At 44.7% G+C, this 23,580-nt stretch overlaps 1 non-coding gene across 1 annotated transcript; it reads left to right on the forward strand.

Annotated features, from left to right (window-relative positions):
- The first annotated feature begins 2,611 nt into the window (after positions 1-2,611).
- LOC127665311 (small nucleolar RNA SNORA17) lies at positions 2,612-2,743 on the forward strand. The gene has a single exon (XR_007973361.1). It is a non-coding gene; the product is annotated as a small nucleolar RNA SNORA17 (small nucleolar RNA).
- The last annotated feature ends 20,837 nt before the right edge of the window (positions 2,744-23,580 follow it).

Here is a 23,580-nt window from a genome sequence, read left to right on the forward strand (position 1 = left end):
TGAAAATTACTGAGAAGAATTCTCAAAAAACTAAAAATAAATCTACCACATGCATCCTTAGCACATGCCCAAAGTACAGACATCCTACTCCACAGACACCTGCTCATTTATGTTCAATAGGATTCACAATCACTAGAAAATGGAAACAACCTAAATGTCTGTGGACCAAGGACCAGACAATGAAAATTCTATCTGAATTAAAAAAAATCAGTTACAACAGCACAACTGGAAATTTTCCACTGGTCCATAGTCCTCAATTCTGTAATAACCAGAATACTTTTGATACAGTATAATCACACATTTCTCCCTTCTCTTTCCTCCCTTCAAATCCTTCCATATACCTCTCCTTGCTCTCTTGCACATTCTTAGCCTCTTTTCCATTAACTGCTGTTACACACATACATGTATATGCATATATATGTGCATATAACCAAGTATGTTATACTTAGGAATATAATATATCATATATATTCATATATATGTATTCACATACATAATGTTGCTTGTATGTATGTTTTCAGGGCTGTCCAGGTTAGCAGAAATTAGTGACTGAACCCAGCTCTCTGAGAAGGCTGGACTGAGGATGTGGGTTAATGGTAGAAGGCTTCCTGATTCACCAGAAGGGGAATTCTTCTTTTCATTTCTGAATAGGAAGTTTTACAACTTTCATTAACAAGGAAGTAAATACTTCTTCCATCCCTGCAGAGTTGAAATGCATTTGGAGTGCTTTATTCTCACAAGCCACTGGGTGTCAGTCCTGAGCTGTAATGTAGGAAATTGAGCAGCCAGGATAGTCAGGTCTTGTAGTTAGTTGATAGGCATCATACATAGTTGATTAGGACTGCTGTTGCTTTGCTCCTTTAGAAACTTATATGGTGACTTTTTGTGCCATAAAAGCTAGGCATTAAGGAGGAGGCATTTAAGTAGTTCCAGTTGAGGGTCTTCTGGGCCCAGTTTCTGAAGCAATAGGGACTTTAGCAATAGGGACTTAACCTTCCACCTAGAAAAACCAAAGGCAATCTTTCTGCCTCTCCCTCCTGAAATGTCACAGACCTGCATGACCATGCCTGGCCATGGGGCAATCAAAGGCCAACAATCAGCTGCATGTTGTTTTTGCACAACCATGACTAGCAAACAACTCAAAAGAGAGCTTCTCATGTCTAGTGTCGGTGTCTTGTTACATAGTGTTTGTCAGCCTACCTTCTTATACAACCCAGGACAAGCCCAGGGGTGGTACTACCCACAATGACCTGGACCTATCAGCATCAATCCATAATAAGAAAATTTCCCACTGCCTTGCCTACTGGCTAATCTGATGGATGTAGTTCCTCAGATGAGGTTTCCTTTGCCCAGGCAATTCTACCCTGTATCAGCCAGCATAGGGTGTGAGGTGGTTTGAATTGAAGTGGCTCCCATAGATTCAGGTGTTTGAATGCTTGGCCCATAGGGATTGGTGCTATTGGGAAGTATGGCCTTGTTACCAGAAGTATGTCACTGTGGGGCGGGCTTTGAGGTCTCATATACTCAAGCTAGGCCTAGTTGGGCTTTTACTTCTTCCTGAAGCTCAGGATACAGAACTCTCAGCTCCTTCTCCAGCACCATGTCTGCCTGTATGCTGCCATGTTTCTCACCATGGCAATAGCGTACTAAACTTCTGAAGCTGTAAGCCAGTCTCAATTAAATGTTTTCCTTTATAAGAATAGCTGTGGTCATGGTGTCTGTTCACAGCAATAGAAGCCAAAATGAAGACAGGGTACTTCCTGCTCTTAAAGCATCTTTTCTACACCAGTTATCACCAAGGCAACATTCTCCAGGTGATGACAGGCCTTTCCAGTATCCCAGGAAGCCTATCTTACAGTTCTTCCTCTTCCCACTGCTTGGTATTAGGGCTGATGGGATATGACACACTGTTGGGCTGAGTCTTAGGCAGTACCCAGAGTGATTCTTATGTTCTGGAATAGAGGGAAACGTCACTGTGAAATTGAATTTGACAAATGACACACAGTCGATTGTGTTAGAAGATGAACAAAGGAAATAAAAGCAGACCCGAGGTTAGAAATGCCTGTGAGAAGCCCTACACAGTGGCTGTGCCTCTCTAACTCCAGCTCTCAGGTTATAGAGGCAGAAGTAGTGGGACCTCGATGCTAGCCATGGCTACATGAGGTCTCCTTCAAAACAAACATGAGATAAAAAGGGCCATAATTATTCAGAATATTAAGAATGTTTTGGCAACATATGGTCATGCAGATCTGTGATCAAGTCATTCAAGAGGGAGAGACAGAAAGATTGCTATAAAATCCAAGCCAGCCTGAACTACATAGTAAATACAGGCCAATCAAGGCTGAGCAGTGAGATGCTGCCTCCAAAAGCAAAAATAAAGTCAGGTGTAACATGTCTTTAATCCCAGCACTCAGGAGGCAGAGGCAGAGGCAGAGGCAGAGGCAGAGGCAGAGGCAGAGGCAGAGGCAGAGGCAGAGGCAGAGGCAGAGGCAGAGGCAGAGGCAGAGGCATGAAAGTTTATATTAGTTCCAGGCCGGCCTGATTGACATAATAAGTTTCAAACTTGCTATGGCTGTAAGGTAAGACCCTTCCATAAAATAAACAAAAGTAGCCTGCCCATAGAGGTGTTGGAGGTCTGGCTGCTGTGTCACATGTGTATCAGTTGTTGACAGAGAGGAGAGAGGTTATGTCTACACTCAGTATTATGGCCTGTGGAGAGTTAAATGATGAGTAACCTTAGATTCCCTGAAAAAAAAATGTGTGAGCCTGAGATGACAACCAGACTGGCACCAAGGGGCCCAGACAGGAAGCTAGCCTGAAATGGCATCAGTCTCAAGCCTTGCAGACCTGAGAGCAAGTTGGAAACTAGAAGAACCCCATAACAAACCTCAGGTCCCAGATAGGAGTGAGCCTGAGACAGATGACCTTTGCATGGGGGCACTCCGTTAGGCTGGGCTAAAAGCAAGCCAGAGATGACCACCAGATCAATGCCATGGGGCTCAGACAGGAATCTAGCCGGAGATGATCACCAGTTTAGTGCACAGGCTGGGGTTCGGGGAGCAGATCATGCCTGAGATGACTCCTGCCCAGCATGACCCCGTGCCCAGAGCCATAATGCATGAGTGGGACGCAGCATTCCTGAGACAATCCCAGACATTCAGAGACCCCAGGCACCATTAAGAGGAGCAAGTAAGTGTGTGGGGGGGAATGGAAGAGAAAGAGAAATGGAAGGACATGGGCACAATAAAAAGAGGCAGAGCTGGAGACTGGAGAGTAGTGGGGTCCTGGCCTGTGCTGCCACTGGGAATCATGTCTGGGTCCATGGCCCTTAGCAAGAGAGGTCTGTTACCACAATAGGCCAGGCAGATATCTCTTGTCTGGGCTGCTCAGGGATATGTTGCTATCTGAGGGCTGTGCAGAACTGGCCCCACCTCTCATCTTGGCATCATTGGAGAGCTGTCCCTGAAGGCACAGAGAACAGGAGAGCTGACCTTGCCCGTAGCAAGATGCAATACTCAGGAGGACCGGCCTAGCACTTCATGGGAGTTATGGATGAGCCAACTCAAGATACGAGCTTGGGAGAACTGTCCCTACCACTTGTCACATTCCATGTTGTATCATGGATGAGGAAGAAATGCCCTCCCTCAACCTCTCTCCTTGCTACCTATTGCAGGCAGGAGAGCTAGCCCTGGGGTCATGAGAGCAGGAGAGCTGGCCCTGCTCCTCACCTGCTACGGCTCTCAGGAGAGCCTGTCTCTATACCCTGTCTGGGCAGCATAATAGAGCTGGCCCTGGATGTAGGTGTTACAGGTGAGCAGGTCCGAGGGCATGAGCCCAGGAGATCTAGCCCTGCTTCTTCTCCGCTGGGTGTTGGCACAGATGCAGATGAGGGAGAGGTGCTCTCCTCCCTCTTTCATATTTCACCATCTATGGCAGAACTGGCCATGTCTCTCACCATCTGTAATACTCAGGAGAGCAGGCCCCACACCTCACCTGGGCAGCAGGGTAGAGCTGTTCCTGTTACAGGGGTTCCTGATGAGCCACCCTGAAAGTGGGAGAGTGGGAGAGTGGGAGAGCTTGTGGGCTGACCAGCTTGGATACCTCTCATGCCAAGCAAGATCCAGGGCTTTGAATTGGCCTATGCCAACATCTACTCAACCAATGAAGGCCATGGTATGAAGGGCCAGTCCTACAGATCCAAAACTACAGGATCTCCATGATACAGGACAACGGGATATCCTACAGGACTCACACTGAGGTTCCAGTATTGATAGAGTAGCAGAAGCAAGAGGCCTCATACCATGTACAGAGCCATATTGGGGTGTCAAGCCACATGGTAGGAACTTGACATTAACCAAGGACAAGGGCTTCGGGCAGGAATCTGATGTTAGGGCATAATAGAGAAGTAGATTACAGCAGGAACTTTTATCCTAGGGTGGAGTGTTAAGAGTGTACTTGACATTGGTCAAGGTGAACTTCTCCCTGCCTATGTTGAGCATGGATTCCTGTGCTACTCAGGATCCTGCTCCACCTAGGGTGGAGAAGCTCAGAGTGAAGGCTAAGTTCATTGTTGCTCCAAGTCTAAGAATCCCTGAATTAAGCAGGTGACCCACCCAGCTGCCTGAGCAGTAGAACCAAGGACCACCAGAAGACTTACGTGGAATCAGCCGGCTTGCCCAAACTGTTAAATGGTCTGGCCGCCAATAAATTTGGGGCAATGAATATCTGCAAGCAAAGGAGTATGGACAAAAGGGTATACTGTGACACACTACAGCTTCCACAATGAGATTTTCTTTCTCTACTGGGGAGAAGGTTGAAGGGTGGAGGGCAGGTACAAGTGGAGGAAAGAGTAGTGGGAGAGGGGTGAATGATGGGAAGTTCACAAAGAACCAAAAACTAATAAATAAAGAAATAAAGAAAAGGAGGAAGCAGGAGGAAGGAGGGAAATAGAGGGAAGAGAATGGAAACCAATTTTGAGACCACATTGAAGCTAAAGGAATAGAGAGGCTAAGGGGGACAAACTGCAGTTCAAAGGAAGAACCTGGGCTGACACTACAGATCATAGGTAGAGTATTTACCTAGCACACCTAGGAAAGAGGGTGATTGAGAGAGAAGATCCAGGCATTCATGTAATGATTCAAAACCACATTTATATAAATAATTTCACGGTTCCTGTTTTGGTTTTTTGAGACAGAGTCCTTGACTGTAGCCTAGATTGGCTTAGAACTCACTATGTAGCCCTGATTGGCCTCAACCTCATAGTGATCTTCTTGCCCAAACTCCTGGATTCTGAGAATGTATGTGTGAGCCACCATATCCCACTTTATATTCATTTCATACAAGGTAAACGAGCTCCTTGACAAGCACAAATAATCGACATGCTGAGCTACTGAGATTGCAACTGAAGTGTGTCCTGTGGCCATTTATCATAATTGGCCAGTTTGAGTGAAATACAGTCATCTTTTTATTAGCCACAGTGAACATCACCATCTACACAATGTCTATGTTACATTCTAATGGGAAAATCAATCCTTCCCTAGATGGACGTTTGCAGGAAAATGTAGAAACTGTGTTTCCTAATGCCACAGTTCACCTGACTGGGGGACCAGGTACTTCTGAATATAAATCAGCCCTTATTTGGGACTTTTGTCATGTTTAGGTTTTATATGCTGTAAGAAGTACTAGACATACTTTTATATACTATAAGAGGATCCATGCATTTTTAATCAGTTCTTCTGTCGTATTTTCTTGAAATACAATATTTCACATCTATTCTTTAGACCCATGGTGCTCAAAGTGGTTCATATAGTCAAGCATAATAAGAAAAGATAGACTTTCTATGTGAGTTTGATCATCCCTTGGAAAGGAATGATTGTCATTCTCCTGATATAGTATGGATGTGAAAGGCCGCACAGACTACCATAGTTGAATACGTGGTCTCCAGCAAGTGGTGTTGTATAGGGGCAGGCCTAGAAACTCTGGGAGGTGAGCCTGGCTGGAGGTGCTAGGTAAAAGAGGGGGAAACATGGTTGTGTTGTAGGAAACATGGTTGTGTTGTGGGAAACATGGATGTGTTGTGGGAAATCTCCTGCAACAGGTGGCGAACCAACGCATTGGGCAAGAATCCACTAGATATTTAAGATCATTAGCCTGAGAGTTAGAGTTTTATTTTCTAAGTGAGAGGAGGTGGCGCTGGGATGAGTCACGTAGACTCAAGCACAGAACCTTGAAACAAAGAAAGAGGGCTCTGAGGTCCCCTTCTGTGGATAGAGACAAGATGGCTGCTTTGATTCAGAGAGCTGGAGAATAGAAGTTGCCTACATCTTGGGGCAGAGATTAATTGAACTGTGAATCTATAAAATTGGAATTATTTGCTATTAGGATACATTTATATACAGATTCTGTCTGAGTCATGTGGGGAAATTCACCTGCAGTTCAGAACTAGGATAGGGAAAATTAGTCACTGACTCCAAGCAGAGAAGGCAGTGATAATTATCTGCTATGAACAGGTATTAATTAATAAATATCTGTGGCTCCAGGTAAAGAACTCAACAGATAGATGGAATAACAAGATGGCTGCTCTAGTCAGAGAGCTTATCAAGTAAAACCACCTGCTTCCTATAGGCAGATATTAATGAAAGTTTGAATTAATTGCTTTAAAGATGGTATAAAGGTATATTGTTCTAAGTCTGACAGGAGATACAAATTCTGTCTAATGTGGGCTCCACAGGAATTTGGGGTTTAAATCCTGGTTTGACTAGTTGCCTGCTTATAAGCAGGTATACATAGAAGTGTGAATCAGTTGTTTTAAAGATGGTATAATAAGGTCTGCAAAGTAACTACTCATATTCTCTAACATGGGCTCCAAGGAAATTCTGGGTTATCATCCTGCGTGCATGGCAAAATAGAAAGGGCCTAAGAACAGGCACATACAGGATTTTAGTTCACTTCATTTGTTTTAGACTGTTTTAATTTTCAAAATGGTTGTGATTTTGAGTTTTATGGTTATATTATGCCTCTGGGAGAGGAAATAAAGTTTTTTCTGGATACTGGCTCAAGGATATGCTGATCTGGGAGAAAGTTTTTGTCTTTGCATTTCTTTTTCTTTTTTTTCTTTTTTCTTTTTCTTTCTTTCTTTCCTTCCTTCTTTCTTTTCTTTTCTTTTCTTTTCTTTCTTTCTTTCTTTCTTTCTTTCTTTCTTTCTTTCTTTCTTTCTTTCTTTCTTTGGTTTTATGGATTTGGTTTTTTTGAGACAGGGTTTCTCTGTATAGCCCTGGCTGTCCTCTGTAGACCAGGCTGGCCTCAAACTCAGAAATCCGCCTGCCTCTGCCTCCCAGAGTGCTGGGATTACAGGCGTGCGCCACCACTGCCCTGCTGTCTTTGCATTTAAGCTCTGAATACCCAAGGCACAAATCGCATAACAAATGACTCCCATGAAGATGTATGGAGAGGGTCCTGATCCTGGAAAGTATTGATGTAGCTTTGGAGGGGAATATAAGGACAGAGAAAAAGGAGGGAGGTGATTGGAGAATGGGTGGAGAGAAGAGGGTTTATGGGACATATGGGGAGGGGGGATCTGGGAAGGTGGAAATCATTTGGAATGTAAACAAAGAATATAAAAAATAAAAATATTAAAAAAAAAGAAAAGGTGATTAGTGTCTATACACCTTCCAGGGTGAGATGGACCAGATATGACAAAGGGAGACCCCTCTGAAGAACTAGATTCCAGAGAATCAAACAAAAAAGTTATCTTGATTATACTAAAATTTTGTTTTGAGATTTGTATATTACAGAATATACAGCCTTGGTGAGCCTCCTCATCAGACATGCTGACCTGACCTGCTTGAGCTCCTGATGTTGACCCTGACATCAATGACTATAGCAGAGACCCATCTTAGTTTTCCTTCTCAGCTTCTTAGCAAACAGCTAGTGTCTAAAGCCATCAGTTATTTGTGGTGCTATATCCTTGTACAATGTGGGGTCCTGACCCCTGACTAGGGGAAATGAAAGAATGAAGAAATGACAGGCACAAAGATATAGAGAAGCTGTGGTTGGGTGTTCTAAGCTTGTTGATGGAAAAGCCATAGCATCCCAAAAGCTTAGTACGTTTATTATATACAGAGGTAGGGTTACTGAATACAGATAAACAAGGGGTGTAGTATATACAGCTGAACATGAAGACAGGTTCAGCTCATCATGGAAGGAGCTCCTCTATAGAGGAACAGTCTACAGGCTGTAAACAGTGTGGGTGGGTGGACATTTTCTGCACACACTGTCAACATTCGGAAGGCTTTACCATCCCTCTGAGTCTTACCTGGAAGGCTTTGTCACTTCCATAGAGCTGAGGCATGGAGTCCTTAGCATGATCGTGCCTCTGTCATCAATACATATCCACCTAGGCCTTCACTCAGTCTTTACAGTGTGGGACTTCAGCACTTGACCTGATTCAGGAACACTCCTGACCCTTTCGTATTATCTGTAGACAAGGCAGGTGCCTTCCAGCTAGGACTGCTACCTTCATTTTTTTAGATTTCCTTATTTTACTTTTTATGTTTTGTTGGCACGCTCCATCTGCCTCCTGGTTGGATCCCCTGGAACTGCAGTTACAGGCATTTCCAAGCCACCATATGAGTGCTAGGAATCGAACCCAGGTCTTCTACAAGAGAACAAGTGCTCTTAGCCACTGAGCCCTGTAACTTTCATTTTAAGACCTTCACGTGTTCCTCTTTCTCATCCACGTTTGGAGGATTAGTTGGTCTTTTTGTTCTGGTTTGGTTTTTTAATTTATTTTATTCAGTTGGTTTTTTAAACAGGGTCTCACTGTGTAGCCCTAGCTTGCCTGTAACTTTTTATATAGAGCAGGTTAGCCTGAAACATACAGAAATCTACCCACCTCTGTCTCTCAAATGCTAGGATCAAGGACATGTGCCTCTTTGCCTGGATATTTTAATCATTTATTTTTTGAGATAGGGTCTCATGTAGCCCACACTGAATTCAGACTCACTCTATAGTCAAAGATGACCTGGAACTCCTGATCCTCCTACATTAGTTCCCAGATGCTAACATGACAGGTGTATGCCACCATGCCCTGCGACCTAACTGGCTTTGCTGCTGCCTGGGATCCCACAGGAAAGTGCACTCTGCAATTCTAGCTCTGTTCATCCCTCACCGAGGTGTGGAGCCACTTCTCAGACCCTGAGGCTAGATGGTTTCAGAATACCAACCCTGCAGCCCAGACAAGGACATGCCTCTGATCCCCGCCTCCCCGTTTCCAGACCCTGGCCTCTCCCATAAAGGCTTTCCTCCCAGAATCTGTGGTTACTCACCACGCCATCCCCCTCAGAATGGAGGTTGTATGCTCGCTTTCTCTCCCCAGGAGAAAAGGAGGGCCTCTTACATGTGTCCTCTATTTTATCTTGTATGCTGACACATCAGCCTGCTTCTCTCAGCCCCCAGCCCCACACTTCAGACCCAGCCCCTCACTCCAGCCCTGGAGAAACTATTTCCATATAGTCATAAAACCAAGACCATTTTCAATCTACTTAACTCCAACTGAGGTTTTTCTTGAAATGCATGTCTCCTATTTATAGTCTTTGTATATGTCCTCCCTATGAATGAATGTCATAGTCTGCAAGGTTCTGTGGGGCAGAACATATAAAGAAAAGAATCTTTGGCCTCATCCATCACCTTTATTGGAAATATCTCCATAAGCATAACGTTTGGCCTGTTTAGAGAGTGGGTTTTATAAACTGTACTTATCATCGTTATTTCAAAAAAGGCAGTTGTTTTTTTTTTAATTATACAGCAAGTATTGGGCTCTTTTCAAATTCCCTGTTAAAAGGTATGCAGTAAGCAAGAGAACATCTGTGTGGGATTCTCACAGGAGCTTCTTGTTGTGGGGCATCCACCAGAGAAGACTTCTCAGATATGGGTTTAAGTCAGTAGAAAGTCTTTATCAGCCTGCCGGCAACCGCACTGAGTGTTTAGGATCCCAGCGCAGAACCAAGCCTTTCTCTGGGTAAGCTCTTTAGCACAAAGATCATGTTCTGGGTTGACATACTTCAGTTGACAAGAACAGTTAACCAGAAGCAGAACTTCAGAAGCCAAAAGTCAGGGTTAGTACATTTAGAGATTTTCCCAGAACTATGGGCTTTGATGGATTAGGCCTTTGTTTTACTTTTAGCAGATGATACTGTCTATGTGCTGTGTTGTGCAGCTTGAATGGTACTTATACCATGGAGTCCGTTGAGTCCGGTGCCCTGTTACACCTCTAGTACTGAGACTTCAATTGCATTTTCCCTTTGAGATGAGAGATGGTCAAAACATGAATTTTCCATCTCAGAAAGGAAAACACAAGATGCAGCTCGCTTCTAGCTCAGGAGGTCCTCCTGCCGGTGGACTGACCTTCCTTTTCCAAACCTTTTCCAATGGCCTGGTAACCATTCTTTATTTGGAAGCAGTTGATGTGACATAAAAGAGTCCTGGGACACAAGAATTTCCATTAGCTGGAGGTCATAGCTGAGGCCCGCTATCCCAGCACTCTGGAGACTGAGAAAGGAGGGTTGCTTCAACGTTAAGGCCAATCTGGACTACAGAGTGAGACCTATCTCAAAACAAATGGACCCCAACACTTATTTAATATATTAATCACATGTGCTTGTGTCTTCCAATGCAACACTCAATCTAGATGTGCGGCTATGTTAAGAAGGCCTTACTAAAAGGCAGCAGCCCTTAAGCATGACCACAGTCACCCTCTTCTGCCCCATCATTTGGAAACATTAGCTACATAAACTGTGGATGCTTCTCATGTGGAAACTAAACCCACTGATCTAAAGGACAGAGTGGAGTCTGAGTTATTTGTGGGTATGAAAGGAAGAGATTGGAAGATGGGAGAAGAGAGTCCTGATGATGGCTTCAGTCCTCTCTCCTGCTTGGGCAGACTGCTAGTCTATTGTTAAACCCTAACAGCCGCCTTTGCTGTAAAATCTCAGCTACAGATAGCAGAATGTCCTAAGTGTGAACAACAAAACTTAACGGACAGAGCCACAAGATCAGTCACGGGACCTTGAACATCTCGTAAGGGTCAGATATGAGAGAGACAAGCTGCAGCTGATCTTGGTTGACTGTGTCTCCTGACAGTCAGAAGGTCATGGGGTTTTTTTGTTTTTTGTTTTTTGTTTTTGGTGGTAAAATGCCCTTGGGGCTGTGGATAAATTGTTCCCACTGTATCAAAAGCAAAGATTCTAGGGCATTCTCCCACATGTGTGCACTAACAAAGGGTCTACGTCTTCAAAAGACCTTGGGAAGAAATACTCCCAAGGAGAGATCTGGACCGTGGAGATTTGGAAGGGAAAACAGGTCACCTTACTCCATGAAGAGGCTACCCATCTGACAAATACTTAAAGAGCGTCTTTAAAATCCTATACACAGAATGCACTGTGCTGCCCCCACCCTCTTTGAGATAGCCTGCTGCAATTTCTGCTGTGCTTTGCTTATATAATAAATGGATGCTTAAATTCTGTCTCTTGACTGAATTCTTTACTTTGAGAAGATGAAAATGGAGAGAAACCTGTGTAACACAGGGACACGATTCACAGAGACGATGGGCAAGAGGGACCAAAATTTAGTTAGTAAGAGGAATACATTCTAGTGTTTTATCGTAGCAAGCGATTATAATATAGAACAATCTATTTTAATATTTTTATTATTCATTTGTGTGTGCATGCGTGTGTGTGTGTGTGTGTGTGTGTGTGTGTGTGTGTGTGTGTAGGCCAGATAAAAACTTGCAGGAGTCAGTTCCTTTCTTCTATGGTGTGGGTCCAGGGATTGAATTGGGGTCATCAGGCTTGGTGACAAGCACCTCAAACTTTGGTAGCAAGCACCTTGAACTTCTAAGCCTTCTCATGAAAAGCTAGAAAAGAGGAGCCTGCGGGTTTCAAACCTAAAGAAACAACAAAGGGGTGCCGATTACCATGTTGTGACTGGTACACATTGTCTTCATAGATAACATAACAGCTTGGCCAGAAGTGCCAGCATCACTGTCCCTAGCACTTAGGAGCCAATAGCAGTTGAATTACCACAAATCTGAGGCCAGCCTGAGCTGCATACATATCAAGATTCTGCCCACCCTCCCCCCCAAAACACCCAAAAGTTAAAAATAAAATCAAAAGGCCAGGCCCAGTGCCCCAATCCTGTATGGACCTCCAGCCACCTAAGGCCATGTGGGCTACAGGGAATCAAAGCCAGCTTCCGCAATTTAGTGAGACCCTGCCTCAAAGTTGAAACTAAAACCAGGACTGGGGCTGTAGAGCCATGGCAGGGGGTTTGCTTAGTGCACACAAGCAATTCCCGGCACAGCAAAAGGAATGAGAAAAAGAAATACTATGGTTCACTTCACTAATATGCATAGCTTTTAAATGAAATAAGTCAGGCGGGAAGGTATAGATTACTGGTAAGCATCCTTGATTAAGGAGCTGATTCATTAATTAGTTTTAAAACGTGAATGAAGGGGCCAGAGAAATGACTCACCAATAAGAGCACTGGCTGCTCTTCCACAGGACCAGGGTTTGGGTCTTGGCACCCATGTGACAGCTCACAAGTGTCTGATACACTAGTTTCGGGGGATCAAACGCCTTCTTTTGGCCTTCTCAGGGAGCCAGACACATGTGATAGATATACAGACATACATACAGGCAAAATATAAAAATAAAATAAAATATTTTAAAAGTTCAATCAAGACATTATCACAACTGTGTAGACGTAAGTAGAAATGACATTGGTGTTGACAACAAAGCAGTACGACAGAGCAATAGTGTTAAAAACCGCATGATATTGGTACAATCGACAGGCAGGTAGATGAATGGAATAGTATTGAAGACCCAGAAATGAACCCACACACCTATGGTCACTTGATCTTTGACAAAGGAGCGGGAAAACATCCAGTGGAAAAAAGATAGCCTTTTCAACAATTGGTGCTGGTTCAACTGGAGGTCAGCATGCAGAAGAATGAGAATTGATCCATTCTTATCTCCTTGTACTAAGCTCAACTCCAAGTGGATCAAGGACCTCCACATAAAACCAGACACACTGAAACTAATAGAAAAGAAACTGAGGAAGACCATGGAGGACATGGGCACAGGGAAAAAGTTCCTGAACAGATCACCAATAGCATATGCTCTAAGATCAAGAATTGACAAATGGGACCTCATAAAATTACAAAGTTTCTGTAAGGCAAAGGACACTGTCAATCGGACAAAATGGCAACCAACAAATTGGGAAAAGATCTTCACCAACCCTACAGCCGACAGAGGACTAATATCCAATATATACAAAGAACTCAAGAAGTTAGACTCTAGAGAACCAAATAACCCTATTAAAAATGGGGTACAGTGCTAAACAATGAATTTTCACCTGAAGAACTTTGAATGGCTGAGAAGCACCTAAAGAAACGTTCAGCATCATTAGTCATTAGGGAAATTCAAATCAAAACAACCCTGATATTTGACCTCACACCAGTCAAAATGGCTAAGATTAAAAACTCAGGAGACAGCACGTGTTGGCGAGGATGTGGAGAAAGAGGAACATTTCTCCACTGCTGGTGAGGTTATAAGTTGGTACAACCACTCTGGAAATCAGTCTGGCGGTTCCTCAGAAAATTGGGCATGACACTTCCAGAGGATCCTGCTATACCCCTCCTGGGCATATATTTAGAGGATTCCTGGGCATGCAATAAGGACACATGCTTCACTCTGTTCATAGCAGGCTTATTTATAATAGCCAGAAGCTGGAAAGAACCCAGATGTCCCTCAATGGAGGAATGGATACAGAAAATGTGGTATATTTACACAATGGAATACTACTCAGCAATTAAAAACAATGAGTTCATGAAATTCTTAGGCAAATGGGTGGAACTGGAAAATATCTTCCTAAGTGAGGTAACTCATTCACAAAAGAACACACATGGAATACAGTCACTGATAAGTGGATATTAGCCCAGAAGCTCTGAATACCCAAGACACAATTCACATATCAAATCATTCCCAAGAAGAAGGAAGGAGAGAGCCCTGGTCCTGGAGAGCCTTGATCCAGCATTGTAGGGGAATACCAGGACAGAGAAGTAGGAGGGGGTTGATAGGAGAATGGGCAGAGGGAAGAGGGCTTATGGGACTTATGGGGAGGGGGGAACCGGAAAAGGGAAAATCATTTGGAATGTAAACAAAGAATATAGAAAATTAAAAAAATGAAAATAAAAGTTCAATCAAGACATTATCACAACTATGTAGACGTAAGTAGAAATGACATTAGTGTTGGCAACAAATTATAGTGACACACACATCAAATTCCTATAAGGATCGTATATCTTCTTCTGCCCTTCATGGTTACCAGGCATGCGAGTGGTACACAGCCCTGAATGCAGGCATAAAATAGATAAATTAAATAAATAAATAAATAAATATTACAGACAAACAAATAAAATAAATAGAACTCAAGAACTTTGTGACTGTGGAGAGTTGAAATGTTATACATTCTGAGCCAAGATTATCTTGAGCTCTCTGGAACGCCTTTTAAAAAAAATGTAAGTACACTGTAGCTGTCTTCAGACACTTTCTTCTCGCTCTGGCCCGGCTCCCTCACTGTAGCTGTCCTCAGACACCCAGAAGAGGCCAACAGATCTCATTATGGATGGTTGTGAGCCATCATATGGTTGCTGGGATTTGAACTCACGACCTTTGAAAGAAAAGTAGGTTCTCTTAACTGCTGAGCCCTGTAATGCCTTTAATAGTCATTGATTGTCCACTTTTTATCTGCCCTAAGATAATCAGCAAAAAGTTCTTGGGAAATAGTAACAGACCCCTAGCTTTCCTAGCCCCCAAGGTTAAGACTGTTATCAGACAGCATCTGAGACTTCCCTTCTGGCTGGAAGTCACCCTTCCTTGTTTCCAGCTATGAATACGGGGTCCTCATCCAGTAGGATTAGCACGACTATGAGGATCCCCCTCCCCATCCTGTACCACCCACTATAGAACGCCAGCTTGTTGTTTCTAGAACTGTAAGCAAACAGATCTGTCTTAGAGTCATTGCTGTCATAAAACACCATGACCCAGTTTACAGAGGAAAGGGTTTATTTCAGCTTTCAACTCTCAGGTCACTGAGAGAACCAGGGCAGAAACTCAAGGAACTGAAGAAGAGGCCATGGAAGAGTACTGCTTACTGGCTTACTCCTCGTGGTGACTTGCTCAGCCTGCTTTCTTTCTTTTTTTTTCTTCCCCCCCCCCCCCCCCCCCCGAGACAGGGTTTCTCTGTGTAGCCCTGGCTGTCCTGGAACTCACTCTGTAGACCAGGCTGGCCTCAAACTCAGAAATCCGCCTGCCTCTGCCTCTCAGAGTGCTGGGATTACAGGCGTGTGCCACCACTGCCCGGCTCAGCCTGCTTTCTTATAGAACCCAGTATCACCTGTCCAAGGATGGCCCCACCCACAGTGAGCTGGGCCCCTCTGCATCAACCATCAATAAAGAAAATGCCCAAAAGCCTTGTCCACAGGCCAGTCTTAGGGAGAAATTCCCCAACTGTGACTTCCTCTTTTCAGATGACCCTTCCTTGTGTCAAATTTAAGGAAAAACAAAACAAAAAACAAAACCAATCAGGACAGGGTCTTTATTGTTTACGCTGCCAGAGTGTTTTGTACTGACAGCCTGAGCAGACTAATGCACTGGACGGATCATTCCTCACATAATTTCTTTTGCATGGCAGCATGCTAGGCACTCTCAGAAGTTCTGCATGGAAACAAAGGGGTTCTATATCCTGGATATTGCTCTCAAATCAGCAAATTCAAAATTGCTTTTGAATCAGGGTTTGAGGATATGAGCCTCTCTGAAAACCACCTCTAAAACCATTTTCCCCCTATGGAGTCAGGGATGTATCTCAGTGGGTAAAGCATCTGCTATGCAGGCATGAGAACCAGAGTTCATTTTAAAAGAATATGTATTTTATATGCTTGCTGCCTGCGTGTGTGCCTGCATGCCATGTGCACACTTGGTACCTATGGAGGCCAGAAGGAGGTGTCAGGTCCCCTTCAATTAGGCTTGTTCCTAATGGGCCAGCATGGAGGTGCTGGGAATCAAAGCCAGCGAGGCTTGGAGTTCAGATCTCAATGTCCCTGTCAAAAGCTGCCACATGCTGTGTGACAAAACTTTCCTGGGGGAGATGGCAGTGCACGTCTCCTCATCTCACAGAATCCAGGACAGACCAAAGTCCGGATGCCACCAAAGTCCAACTTGGTGAATCCATGAGGTTTATGGGGGTTACTCACAAGAATGTGGGTGAGATGTTACTTACATAAGCCGAAATGCCTCAAAGACAGCTGCATCACCCAAGCCCATCTCATCATGGGCGACAGATAACAGAGCCAAGAAAATGGAACGCACTGTGGGCAGTTCAACAGGTTCCAGAGTGGCTCCAGAATGCCTCCGATGGTCGAAGCTTCATCCAGGCACCTCAGCCGGTTTCCACTTCCTCTGGGCAGCTGGTCTGTCATCTGAGGGTCTTCTTTACAGCTTGGCTTGTCTGCATCTTCGCTGCTCTGTTGGGCTACTCCCAGAGGGACTCTCAGATTTTGTTGCTTACTCTGGTGGGGTGGAGGCTAGTGAATCTAGTCCGTCTCGGGAATTTCCTGAAGCTCCTTTCCACCGAGTCCTTCCACTGTAAGAGCTTCCCTGCAGGATGTTTGTATTTCAGAGGAAACTGCTGCACAACCAAATATAAGGTGAACACGAGTCCTCTAAGGGCTCCTTGGCCAGCCAGTTGGGCTGGTGGATGAACTCCAGCTTCAGTGAGGGCTCCTGTCTCCAAAACCAAACTGGAAAGCAACACAGGAGACACTTGACATCTTCCTCTGACCGTGACATGCATAGGCATCTGATCCATGTATGTGCCACATGCACATATGCATATACAGACACTAAAAAATGAACTATGTTATGTATGTGGGGCTCTCAACTTTACACCACATTACATCAGTGAGCGGTGATTGGGTGCTTGTGGGTTCAGAGCGAGCAGCACAGCTGATGAAGCAGACAGACCTCGGGCAGACCTTAGACAGAAGCATGGCTCTGTCTGGAAAGGTCCCAGTATTCTTTGGAGACTTGTGAGAGCTGTGTGTGTTGTCGCACACCTGCTATCCTAGCACTTCAAAAGCTGAGGCAAGAGGAGCAGCAAAAGTCTGAGGCCAGCCTAGGCTATAAAGTAAGACTGTTTCCAAACAACAAATTCTCTTGTTGTGTGGGATGTTAAAAGCATGATGGCCCCCTGAATATAAGAGTTCAAAACTCTTCTGGGAAACACAGGGAGATCCCCCATTCTCAAGCTGTCAAAATCTCTATTTGTCCATTTTCCAAATAGTGAGCGCCTACGAAGCCTCTGGCAGTCAATCCCCGCCCATGGCATTAGCCTTCATCTTTGCACACAGCACCCGCTTGAGTGCAGCTACTCCTCACTCAGCAAGATGCGGATCAGCAGGTAAGCAGTTAGACCAGCAGATGGCAGTAGTAGATGGTGGCAATTTGGATTAACACTTGCCTCTGTTTCCCTGAACCTGTCCTCAAAACTACTTTATTAGTGCTCATGTGTCCAAGGGACGTTTTGGGGGTGACAGTTCCACATCTGAAACATAATTATAAGTGTAATTACAAGTGCCTTGGGGATGAGAGAGTCATTGCCTCAAAAGTTCTCATCACAAGGAACGGGCTCACAGATAGGACATAATATTTAGCATGACTGATACTGATCTCCTGACATTTTACAAAATGTCAATCTGCCAAAAAAAGAAATCAAATCAGACGCTGAAAGGAGACTGCTTGGCAGGACACCAGCAACTTCTACCACAAGAAAGCCAATGTGACAGGTCCCTACATAAGCCGTTAGGCAACCGTGTGGGAGAAGGGGAGGAGCTGGAAATGAATTGGAGTGCTTGCTTTTTCCACGGGACATTTGGAAGTACTCAGGCTGTCACTCCCTCATTAACCCAAGGTCTTCCAGGATCCTCCGTGGTCCTGTTGATCAGGGGGTATCTGGCTTGTAAATGAAGCTTGTAGTCACACAGCCAGAGAATCATGAAGCCACTAGAAAACTAGGTTTGACTCAAGTTCATTGTTTCTTGGACAAAAAAAGAACACAGTTGGACTACCAAATGACTCAGTTAAATCGAACCAGAATTTGAAAGCCTCAGAGTGAACTTAGCTCACTTCCTGTAAAGATTGGGGGTGGAGGGAATAGAGGACACAATCAGAGGTGAGAGGCGGGGAAAACAGTGATTCCGTCACGGGAGTAAATATAAACTTTAAGGGGTGGATGATGTCAGAGGAATCCCAAGCATTCTGTTAAAGAGGCAAACCAGTTCCAACTGGGATGCCAACCAAGCATCTCCCTGGTAACAAGAGAGAAGCTTTGTAGGAAAGGATGATACTGACTTTCTTACCCTCTCGCCTTCACCTCCTCAGTCCCAGGATTGCAGGAGGTTCTGGGATCGAACACAGGCCTTCCTCCATGCTAGGCAAGCACGGCACCAACTGAGTTCCATCCCCAGCCCAGCAAAGATTGCTTTTGCACAGAAATCGCCACAGCCTGAACTGATGATGATGGGAGACATCGGTTGTTGTAACGATGGCCTCGTTTTAATAATTGTTCATATGATCAAAAATGAAGAGGAAGAAAACTCGCACACACTGCTGATAGCATCTGAGTCTTACGAGTCTCAGGTATCAGCTCTGAGGGTAACTTCTCACTCAGCAAGATGCAGATCAGCAGGTAAGCATCCTTGCTGCCAAGGCTGATGATCAGAGTCTGAGCCCCAGGACCTACCTGGTCAAGGGAACCAATCCCCAGAAGCTGCCCTCTGACTGCTGCGGTAATGTTGTGGCACACAAGCACACACACACACACACACACACACACACACACACACATAAATGTAAAAAAGTTGTCATGTGACTAGATTTGTTTAAGTCAGGAAATTTGAAAAGATTTTTTGTTTCTAAACTACTGCCAGGTTAGTTTAAGGTTGACTTTATTCCTTTTATTTAGTTAGTTTTTGTTTCTTTAAACAGGCTCTCACTGTGTAGCCCTGACTGGCATGGAACTCACTAAAATCCACCTGCTTCTGCATCCCAAGTGCTAGGAGCAAGATTGCTCATCCGTGTGCCTGGCACTAGACCTATTTCTTAGCATTGCTGTAAAGATGCCCATACCTTCCCTCAGAGTAGGAGCATAACTGTTAAACAGAACACACAGATAGTGACTAGCGAAAACAAACACAGCTCCCCAGCTCCAGTTACCTGGTAAACAGGGCTCCTCCCCTCATCAAAGAAGCTTCTTTGTGCAGCAGGTAGACACCATCACAGAAATCGCATGTGATCAAAATGCAGAGAACTACTGTCCCAGGGGTGCCTTGCCTCAATGGACACATCTACAACACAACTTCTGTACCTAAGGCTCAGAGAACACCACAGAAGAGGGGCCAGGATGCTTGGAAGAGGCAGAGGACCAGGAAATCAGCCCTGAGATGGGGTCTTCTCCTAGAAAGGACAGGGATGCTGCATCCATGTGTTGCAGAGCCCCAGATCTGAGTACAACCGACTCCATTGTAGAATACTGCTCAGGCCATAAAACTTGGCATGTAGACAGTACTACCTGCCAAGATGAAACAGAAACTTAATCCATCAAAGTCCATAGTTCTGGGGAAGTACCCAAAAGCACTAAACTTGCTTGTTGTCTTCTGAAGTTCTGTTTGTGGCTAACTGTTCTTGCTAAGCGAAATGCACCAACCCAGGATATGGGGCTTGTGCTTAAAAGATCACCCTGAGAAAGGTTCAGTGCTACACTGGGATCCTGAACAGTATAGTCTCTGGCCAGCTAATAATGACTTTGTATTGGCTTAACCATCTGAGCAGTCTTCATTGGTACCTTACAATTTATGATACCTCAACAATATGGCTGTCCAAAGACCTAAGCAATGACACCAATGGTCGTGCTAAAGTGAGTGAGGGAAATCTAATGGGATCCCACCCCTAGACAAAGAGCTACAGGCATGTAAGGACTGCAGAGAGGAGAGTTAATCTTCCTCAAGTGTGAGCTCCCTAATTGGTTGCACAGCATCAAGTTGTCAGACCTCGAAATCATATAATCATATATATCTGAGTAACACTAGGCTGAACCTGCAGATTCTCTCTCTCTCTCTCTCTCTCTCTCTCTCTCTCTGTGTGTGTATGTGTGTGTGTGTGTGTGTGTGTGTGTGTGTGTGTGTGTGTGTGGTATAACCAAAGACAGAGGCCATAAATTTGAAAGAGGGTTTTATTGAGGGATTGGAGAGAAGAAAGAGCAGGAGAGGGAGAGCGGGAATTGTGTAATTATATTTTAATTAAAATTTTAAAATTATTAAGTTAAAAGAAAAGCATAAAAATAATGTTTTTTCATTTAGTAATGAAAATGACTGGAAACTTTTCTGTGGCTGTGATAGACACAACAAACAACTGTATGCAGTCATTCAGCAAGTGTGTGTGTGTGTGTGTGTGTGTGTGTGTGTGTGTATGCTTCCTTTCTTTTTTGTTTTGATAAGATTTCATGCAGCCTAGGCTGAACCTTGAACTGAACAATTCTATTGCCTTAGCCTTTGGAGTGCTAGAATTCCAGGCATGAGCCACCAATTCTGATGACTAGTTTTCTATGTTTGATGGGAGAGAGAACTGATCTCTGATCTGTCACAGACAGACCCACCCTTCTCCCCAACCCAGCTCTTTGAAGCTTCCTTTTGCTCCACAAACTCTTAGGCTCTCTGCACTTCTGTGTGTCTTCACCCCATGCCCCCTGCTGGGATTGGTTGTCCTCTCTGAATGTCATGATAGAGGTCTCCATGGACGTCTGCCTGGATGCACGTGCGTCATAACGAGGCATAGCCATGTAGCTCTGAAGTTCCACACCTAGGATCAGCACTTGCCAAGGAGTCAACAGAGGGGAGCAGGTGGTTTTTTGTTGGCCAGTCCCCAGATGTCAAAGCTGTTGATGTGAAACATTGTTATCCCCTCAAGCAGAGTAAGAGAGAGTTTATTCTGAGCCAAATACAATAAACCATGGCCTGGAAACAAGGACTTGGGTGGTTTCAGATCATAGAAATGGTTATATGAACTTCTGCAGTCAGAGAACAAGAACAAAAAGTCATAACATACTGTTTAGCAGATGCTTTGGTAGGAACAGCAGTAAGGTGGGTAACAGCAAAGAGGACGTGTCTTTGCTATATAAATTTTACATCTAGATGACATTATCTAGTGATGTTAGTTTGGGGGTTGGTGGAAGCTAGTAGTCTGCTAAGAAAATAGTCCTAATATTTTATCCAACAGTCAAAAGGAAGTTAAGTCTGGTACAGAAAGGAGGTAATAAATGATTGTTAAGGGGATTAGTGATGGCTCAATATAAGTTTTGCTTTAGAGCTACAGTGTTCTAACACTCCACACTCAGGAAGCTCTAGTTAGTCAGCCTGGCAGAATCTTCTGTGTAGGCATGTATTTTCTTCTGTGGACTTTATTCACAGTGCCACAGACAAAAGTAAAAATCATTTAAGGATGATTAATAACCTAGCGGAGAAGTTCTGGGGATGAAGCTCTGAAGAATGCTTGGCTGCATATATGAAGCACTCCGTAAACCCCGCGCAGGGTGGCATGCAACCCGTGGATGTGGGAGGATTCAAGTTCCAGGTCATCCTTGGTTCCTTAAAGAGCTTGGGCTACATGAAATCCCATCTGGAAAACTTACCGGAGGAGTCCTTTAGTCACTGTCTCAGGTTATAAACCTTGTTGCTGATTCTCGACCACTCATTGGAGGTGTATGGGTCTATATTTGGAAGTAGATTTCTCTGAATCCCTGCCCTTTGCATATGGTATCATAATTGGGAGTTTTAGGGCAGAAGCTCTGGGTACTGAAGCCCTCGCAGGCTGAATGGGCCACATATTCTGACAGCCAATTAAAGAGACAGTCATGGTAGAAAACAGAGAGATTTATTCACATGTTGAAGAAGAACAGATGAGGGGAAGAGGGGGCATCGACTAGGGTTGATCTTTGTTGTGCGCACACTTTGTGTTTAAGCAAAGGAAGGAGGAGGGCAGGAGGACAAGAGGTGTTCCTGAGTCTGGAGCCCTGGTCGGGGCGTGGTTGGCTTCATCTCTGTCTCCACTCCGGTGTTTCAGAAGATCCCACAGCGCTCAGGTCAAGCTGGTTCTGAGGAGGTGATTATATCTGCCCCAGTGCAACCTCACCCCTGAGATAATTGTCCTCTTCCCTCCTCTGGGGTGGGGTCCTGCCCAGCCAGCTTTTACTGTTCTTGCTAACTGCAGATTTATGTCAGTGGCTAATTTTGTGCCCTGGGAGGGGGGTGAGGCGGTTAGGAGGACAGACACTTGCTTGAGTGATTGGCCCAAATTGTGCAGAGTGGAGCAGCTCACTGGAGACTGGGAGGAGCCAGAGAGAAGCAGAGCTCCCAGGCTCTCGCCCTGCTCAAGTCACCGTGTGCTCTTCAGCAAATGCACTTCGTGGTTATTTTTAGTTGTGGGCATCTGCGAGTGAGCGTGTGTGCACGTGAGTGCAGGTGGCTGCATCAAGAGGAGCTCTCCAGGCTAGAGAGGCCTGGAGTTTCAAGCAGCTGTACGCTGCCAGACCTCTGGAAAAGCATCAGGCAGTCTTAACCACTTAGCCATGCTCCAGCCCTCAGGAGAGCAGCTCTTCCAGCCTGCCCCTTACGTGGTGTAACCTCTTGCCTTTACCTCACCTGCTTCTGACTAGGCGTTTTGGGGTTAGAACATTTTAGAGTTCACCCCCAAAGTTAGGCAACTATGAACAGCAGGGGACAGTGTGAGGTGCCGAGGAACTGAATAACCAGTCTGTGTTGCCATAAGCTTTACCCCCTCACGCCTTCACACCCGCTTCCGGCTCAGGACTCAGAGATAACTTATGGCTCTAGTTCCTGGGGTTTTTCTTTTTCAGTTTTTGAGACAGATTCTTATCTAGCCCAGCCTAGAGTCCTGCTGCCATCTCACCCTGAGGTTGTTCTCGAGTTCTGTAATTGTTGTGTTTTGAATGTGAAATGTCCCTAACAGGTTCAAGTGTTTGAACAGCTGATCTCCAGCTGATGACACTGTTTTAGAAGGCCATGGACACTTTAGGAAGTAGAGCTTTATGGGAGGAAGTTGATCCAGTTGGTCACTTGATGTTTTATAGACCAACCCCACTCCCTGTCCATTTTCTACTCCCTAAATAGCAACATACCATGACTATCCACGTCACATTCCTGCCTCCATGCCTTCCCCATCAAGATGGACAGTAACTTCCAACTTCAAACCAACACTCTTTCTCTTAAGGTGCATCTTGTTGAATACTTGATACAGAAATAGGAAAAGCCACTGATACGGAAAATCGGGGTTCTGGGCTGCAGCTAAGTTAGCAGTGTGCTTACTGAGCATGCCCAGTGCCCTGGGTTTAATCTCCAGTATGGTCCGGATTGAGCACAATGGGGGTGCCTGCAATCTTGGCACTTGGGAAGTA

This window comes from Apodemus sylvaticus, chromosome 14 (genome assembly GCF_947179515.1).
Source record: "Apodemus sylvaticus chromosome 14, mApoSyl1.1, whole genome shotgun sequence".
Taxonomy (NCBI): domain Eukaryota; kingdom Metazoa; phylum Chordata; class Mammalia; order Rodentia; family Muridae; genus Apodemus; species Apodemus sylvaticus.